A 7,467-nucleotide genomic window follows, 5' to 3' on the forward strand; every position below is an offset into this window, starting at 1 on the left:
TAGACTAGACTATAGACTAGACTAGACTATAGACTAGACTATAGACTAGACTAGACTATAGACTAGACTATAGACTAGACTATAGACTAGACTATAGACCAGACTATATACTAGACTATAGACTGGACTATAGACTAGACTATAGACTAGACTATAGACTAGACTATAGACTAGACTATAGACTAGACTAAAAACTAGACTAAAGACTAGACTGTAGACTAGACTGTAGACTAGGCTATAGACTAGACTATAGACTAGGCTATAGACTAGACTAGAGACTTGACTAGAGACTAGACTATTGACTTGACTATAGACTAGACTGTAGACTAGGCTATAGATTATACTATAGATTAGACTATAGACTAAACTATAGACTAGACTATAAAGTAGACAAGACCTATAGTCCAGGCTGTAGACTAAAGTCCAAACTATAAACTGAACAAGATAGAAGATTGATTAGACTAAAGACTAGCATATGGATTATACCGTACCCAAATAGAATATATTGACTAAACTGTAGACAAGATTTTAGACTACTCTATAGACTAGATTATAGACCACACTATAGCCCCGACTATAGACAAGACTTTAGAAAACAGCGTAAATTATACTACAGACAATACTATAAACTTGACTATGACTAGCTATTGTCTAGTAACTAAAGTGCATACCATACTGTAGAACTGAATCTAAATTAGACTATTAAAGTTTTATGAATTAGAAAAAATGGCTAAAACGCCATAAAGGTATGGCGGCTGCAGTACAGAAATCTCTATGTCTGATTTCTGAATAAAACAGGAAAAGAAATTTAGTAGCTGTTGTTTTTGCAAATGAAAAGGAAAATTTTTTTTAAGGAGAAAAGCTTTTTTCAAATAGTAATGTTGTTAATTTAAAGAGTAATAAAAATGTTGTGTTAAGTTAGTATAAATAAAAGAGAAAATGCTATGTTAACATTAATTTTGTGGCTCTTACAAAGAGCAATTAAACCACCACTAAATAACATGTAAACAAATGTTATATTAACAGTAATAGATGAATGTGTTAAATTTAACATGTTTAGAAGAGAGCGATAAGATTTACAAACCGGCAACTTCATTAGTTGTTGTTTAAAGTAAAAAAAAGCTTTTTATGAGAGTGTGGCGTGAAAGAGAGGACTGTTGAAAGAGTAAATTTTGTTTAGGTTTTTTTTTGGTTTAAGAGTTTAAAAGAAATTTAAAGCTTTTTTTGGGAAACAAATAGTAAGCAAGTGTCTGTGTGTGTTTGTGTTGGAAATGTAAGTGAAGAATTTTCTTTAGAGCTAACTGTAAATTGTTAGTTTTTCCCAAGCGTCTTGTTGTTGTGTGGTTGTTGATAAAGCTTTCTTTATTTGTAAACTCTCTTTGGTTAAGTGTTTTTTGTTGTTGTGTTTTGTTTTTTCTTACTATTAAGTAATTTTTAGTTTCAAGTGAGAGTGCAAGTTTTGTTGTATGTATATTTTGTTGTATGTCTATTTAAGGGAGAGTTTGTGTATTAGTAAGTTGTTAGTTTTGTTTTTGGTGATTGCTTGTCTATGATAAAGTGTAGGTGAAACTCTTTTATGTTGTTGCTATATTATGTTATGTATATGCTCTTTAAAAGAAGCATTAGAAATTTGAAAAATTTTTCTATGTAGGTTTGTGTTTCGTTGGCTTGTTGTTGTGTTATTTCTATGTTGTTGTTGTTGTTGTTTTGTACTCATAGAAAAATTGTTTATGTTAATGTAGCTAAAGCTAGTCAGCTAGCTGTTAGTTATAGAAAAATAGAGTGTGTGTTTGATTGTTTTTGTTTGTTGGTGTGTGTGTGTGTTAGTTAGTTAGTCGTCATGTTGCTTGTCTGCTTGCTTGCTTGCTGCTGCTGCTGCTGTTGTTGGTTTGTGTATAGATTTTTTCAAATGAAATAGTTTTTGGCGCTTGTTGGTGGCTTTCTTTCGTTGACTCCTTTCATTTCACTTTAAACCGTTCACCTAAACGCACGTTTAACGCGGGTTATTTTATACTCTAACTACTTACTTACTTTTACTCTATAACAACAACAACAACAATAGAAAACCAAGAGAAAATATTTTCATAGACTACAACAACATCAGTTTTTACAAAAAAGCCAGCAAGAACTTTTATGTTTGTTTTTCTTTTTTTCTCTAACGTTTGGATTTTTCTTTGATTACGTGTTCGTGTTCGTGTGTGTGTGTGTTAGTGTGTTACATTTTTATGTTTTTTACATAAAAACTCTTACTCTATAATAACATTTTCCATTTACTCTATACAAACTCTAACGGTAACATTTCATTTAAAATTGTAGAAAAAAAAACACACACACAATTCAACTACAACTACAACTGCAAACAACACAACATTTTTTTATTTAATGATAACAAAAATATGCTGTAACTTTAAAATTAAACTTTAACAACTGTTAGTATGTTAAACTTTCTTCGTCGGATACCATTTGAAGAATTTTAACGCTTAACAAACAAGATTTTTTTCTTAAAAAAAAAATAAATTATAAAAAATTTTTATAAAAAAAAATAAATTTTTAAAATTTATAAAGAACCCGCGTTTTCTTTTTTTAACGTTTATTTGTTGTTACGGTAACCGGAAATCAAGTGCAAAAAGTGTTATTGTGTGTAAAAAGTTGTTTATTAATAAACAATTTGTTAAAAAAAAAATTATAAATTTTAAATAAAATTTATTAAAAATTTATTTTTATTTTCTACCAAAAAAAAAGGTGTTTATTTTTTAAGAATTTTTTTTAAGAACTTTTTTAAAAAAAAAATACTAATTTCTTCGAGTTGTTGTTGGCGTGGATGTAAAAATTTATTAAAAATATTAATAATAATAAAAAAATAAAATTTTATTTAAAAAAAATGTAAAAAATTAAAAAAAAATATAAAAATTATATAAAAAAATAAAAATTAAAAAAAAATAAATATAACAATAATAATATAAAAAAAAATATTTTTTTTTAAATAAATATAATAATTACATAAATAAATTAAATAAAAAGTAATAAAAATTATTTTTAAATAAAAAAAAAATATTTATTTTTCAATAAAAACAACAATGAAATAAAATAAATTAAACCCAAAAAAATAATATATATAAAAATATATTTTATAAAATAAAAATGAAATAAATAATTTAAATAGAAAATAATTAAAAAAATTATAGTTAAAAAAATAATAAAAATATTAATTTTAAAAATTTAAATAAATAAACAAATTAATATTATTTAATTAAAAAAATATATAAGAAAAAATATAGGAAACCCCAATAAATATTAATTTTTTTTAATATTTATTTAATGAAAAGCACAAAACGAACAAACTCCATATTTCTGATAAAACAAAAAAACTTTACTATTCAAAAACAATTCAGAGTTTTTTAAAAAAAACAAATATAATTGTTATAAAAATAAAAAAAAAATATTTAAATAAACTTAATAAAAAAAACAAAATTTTTAACTTAAATTAAAAAAAAAATAATATAAAAAATAAATAATAAAATAAATAAATATAAAAAATAAATATAAAAAATAAATAATAAAATAAATAAATATAAAAAATAAATAATAAAATAAATAGATATAAAAAATAAATAATAAAACAAATTAAAGATAACAATAAATAAAACATTAAAAACACTTTAAAATTATAATAAAAAATATATAAAAACAAAATAAAATTTAATAAAAAATTAAAAAAAAATATTAAAAATTTTTGTTTTTAATTTAAAAAAGAAATAATTTTAGTTATATTTTTTATAAGCACTAAAAACAGTTAAAAATTTTTTTAATTAAAAAAAAATATTTTTTTTATTAAAAAAAAAATAAAAATTTTGAAAAACAATTTAAAAAAATTATTTTTAAAACAGAAAAAAACCTAAACCGGATAATTAGTTTAAAAACAATAAAAAATATTAAGTGTTAAAAATATTTTTTAATAAAATTAAAAACAATTAAAATAATAATAAATAAAACATTTTAAATTAAAAAAAATCTAGAAAAAAAATCAAAATTTGCACCCAAAAATTACTTTACTTAAAAAATTACTTTTAAAACAAAAAAACCTAAATCCGAAAATTTAAATTTAAAATAAAATAAAAATAAATTTTAAAAAATTAAAAAAAAATGTTAAATAATTATATTAAACAAAAATAATAAAATTAAAAAAAAATAATAAAATTATTAAAAATTTTTATAAAAAAAAAATTAATGAAAAGTTCAAAAATAAATCTAAATAAAAAGCTTTAGGAAAAAATCTCAAAAAAAAAAAATCAGAAAGGAACTGTATAAAACACTTGAAAGAAGTGAAAATTTAAAGATTGTACTCTTCAAACTAAAAACAAATTAAATTGTCTAAAGAACTCAATACAAGAAATAAAGTTTTCAACAAAACCATTCAATATTTTCAAAAAGCAACTCAACGTTTTAAGAAAAAACTATATTTACATTAACTTTACTGAACTTTTTCATTAGTTAAACTTAAAACGACGCCAATAACTTCAAAACAAAATTAAAAGCTTAAAAATATTTGATTAATAAAAAAAATAACAAAATAAGGCTGAATAAAAAAAAACATTAAATAGTTTCCAAGTTAATAAGTTTTTTTATAGATTCTAATAATAAATAAACTTAATACTTTATAGATGATTTAATCTTTATAACAAAAGTTGCTAAAAAGCTTTTTCCAACTATCACAACTTGTTTCTTAACTAAGTTAGCTTTTAAGGCAAACTTTTATCAAACGAATGTTATTAAAGTATTAAAAAAGTCTTAAAAGCTTTTACCCTCAACCGTAACTAGCTTCTAAACTAATTAAGCTTTAGGGAAAACTTTTAAAGTTCCAAGCATTTGAAATTAACAATTCTAACAGCAGCAAACTTAAACTCTCATTCTACTTGCTGTGAGTGTGTTAACTTTTCACATTCTTTATAAAAATGTTCAGTCTAAAGTTTGGAAATGCATTTAGAAAGTCTTGAAAGCTTTTTCCCAACCCACAATCTACATCTAGAACAACTAACGCAACTAGATTCTAAACTAAGTTGGCTTTAGGAGAGTTTTTTTCCACGAATTTCTAAAAGTTATTAAATGAAAGTAACAAAATTTACTTAAGTGTTGGGAAGTTCCTTAAAAGCTTTTAACAACTGTTGTAACTAGATTCTAAACTAAGTTGGCTTTAGGAGAGTTTTTTTTCCACACAATTCTAACAATTGTTAGTGAAATCCTTTCATATTCTTTATAAACTAATCAAACGAAAGTTTAGGAAATTCTTAAAAGCTTTTTTCCAAATGCGAAATCTTGTTAAACCTTTATGAAAGCTTTTGAAGTTTCATAAATTTTTCAAAACAAATCTGTTAGTAGAAAGTTATGTTTAATTGAAAAAAAGATCTTTTTCTTATTAAAAAAGTTTTTAAAATCTTAAAAGCTTTTTTCAAGTGCGAAATCTTGATTAACCTTAATGGAAGCTTTTAAAGTTTCATAAATTTTTCATAACAAATCAGTTAGTATTAAAAAGTTCTTAAAGTTATTAAAAAAAGTTCTTAAAATCTTAAAAGCTTTTAAAAAATGTGAAAACTTGATGGCCCTTAATGGAAGCTTTTAAAGTTTCATAAATTTTTCAAAACAAATCTGTGTAGTAGCAAGATGTGTCTAGCTTTATTTAAATGATAAAAAGATCCTTTTATTTGTTAAAAGAAAGTTCTTTGTTTAAGCTTTACAACGATCTATAGTGACTCTCTTTAGAGTTTAAAACACTAGAAGAAAGTTTTTTCTCTATGCAAAAGCTTTTTGGAAAAATATTTTAAATATTTAATATATTTCAAACATAAAAAGAAAAACACTTAAAATAATCAGTGTTCAATCGCCTTAAGATAAAAAGCTTTAGAAAAACACTTAAACAAAAGCTTTTTTTTAAACGAAGCAAAGAGTTTGCTTTTTATAGTCAGTTACAGCTAAAAGCTTTTTAAATATGAATTAAATAATATTTTGAAAATTTAAAATTTTTACAGAAAATTTAACGAATTTTTGCAAAAAAAAAAAATGAAAATTTAAAAAAAAAAAAATTTTAAATTAAAAAAATCGAAAAATTAAAAAAAAAAAATTATATAATTAAAAAAAACATAAAAAATAATAAAAACACTCCGTCCCTTAAAAAAAGACTTAAAATTCGATTAAAAGATAAGCTTAAAAATACATAAAAAAGTTTATAAACAAAAAATGTTGCTAAACATTTAAAGGCAACTTAATAAAGCACAAAAAACTACCAACACTCATGGGGAAATGTTAGGAAAACAACAAACTTTTGTAAAACAATTATAAGTGCATTTAACTGGTATTTAAAAGAGAAAAATATTTTACGAAAAATAAACATGTTTTGATAAACATATTTTATACAAAAACAAAGTTTTATCTAAAAAACAATAAATTTTAAAAAATATATTAAAAAACAATTTAAGAAAATGTATAGTTTATTATTATTACCCACTTAAAATCTTATGGACTTAAATATTATAAGCAACATGTTGCCTAAACATATTAAAATAATCCTCAATAAAAAAAGACTGGTTTTGATATAAAAATAACTGTAAAATAAATATTATGAATAAACAATAGTTTTTTAATAAAATATATAAATAACGAAAACTATTTCTTAGCAACATTTCAAAATGTTGAAGATCTTAAAAAAACATGTTGCTAAATAAAAAAGAAAACATTTGACATTCGAAAAAGAAAAACAATAATCAAAAATAAAACCTCCAAAAAATATCATCTACAACAAAGTCTTAAAAAAGAAATTGCAATAAAATGTATCTAAACATGTTGACAAACATTTAAGAAAAACTAATTTCAAGAAAACAAGTGTTTAAACTTATATATGAGACATTATTAACGGAAACAAACTAATTTTTTTAAACAGCAACATGTTGCTAAACATTTTAACACTAAACAAGTGAAAAAACCCCAACAAACAATTACAAAAAGGAAAAACTAAAGAAAATTAAACATAAAATTTATGTAGCAACATGTTTGCCGGCATGTGGCTAAACATTTGTGTTACTAAACCAACTATGACGAATGTTTTTAAAATAGTAAACAAAAACCAGTGTAAAACATAATTAAAACAAGTCTTAATAAATCTGGACTTTAAAAGAAATGTTGCACAACATTTTGCTAAACAAAAAGTGTTTAGAGGAAACAGTGAAAAAACCTTATAATGACAATGATTTTAAACAAAAAAAAAATCTCTTTAAAAACAATAATTGTGAAAAAAAGTGAATTGTTGAAAAGAAAAACTTTAAGCAACATGTTGCCAAACGAAAAAAACACAACATTTTACAATAAAAGTTATAAAACCTTTAAGAAAACTGTTAATTTGTTTATAAACATTGCATTAAATGTTTAACAACATAAAGCTTAAGCTACGAAAAGAAATCAGCAACAAATTTACAAAAA

At 22.2% G+C, this 7,467-nt stretch overlaps 1 long non-coding RNA gene across 1 annotated transcript in view; it reads right to left on the reverse strand.

Moving 5' to 3' along the window:
- The window catches only part of LOC124418772, a 30,448-nt gene that overhangs the window by 15,790 nt on the left and 7,191 nt on the right, over positions 1–7,467 (reverse strand). The window lies entirely within an intron of this gene.

Source organism: Lucilia cuprina, chromosome 3 (assembly GCF_022045245.1).
Source record: "Lucilia cuprina isolate Lc7/37 chromosome 3, ASM2204524v1, whole genome shotgun sequence".
Taxonomy (NCBI): domain Eukaryota; kingdom Metazoa; phylum Arthropoda; class Insecta; order Diptera; family Calliphoridae; genus Lucilia; species Lucilia cuprina.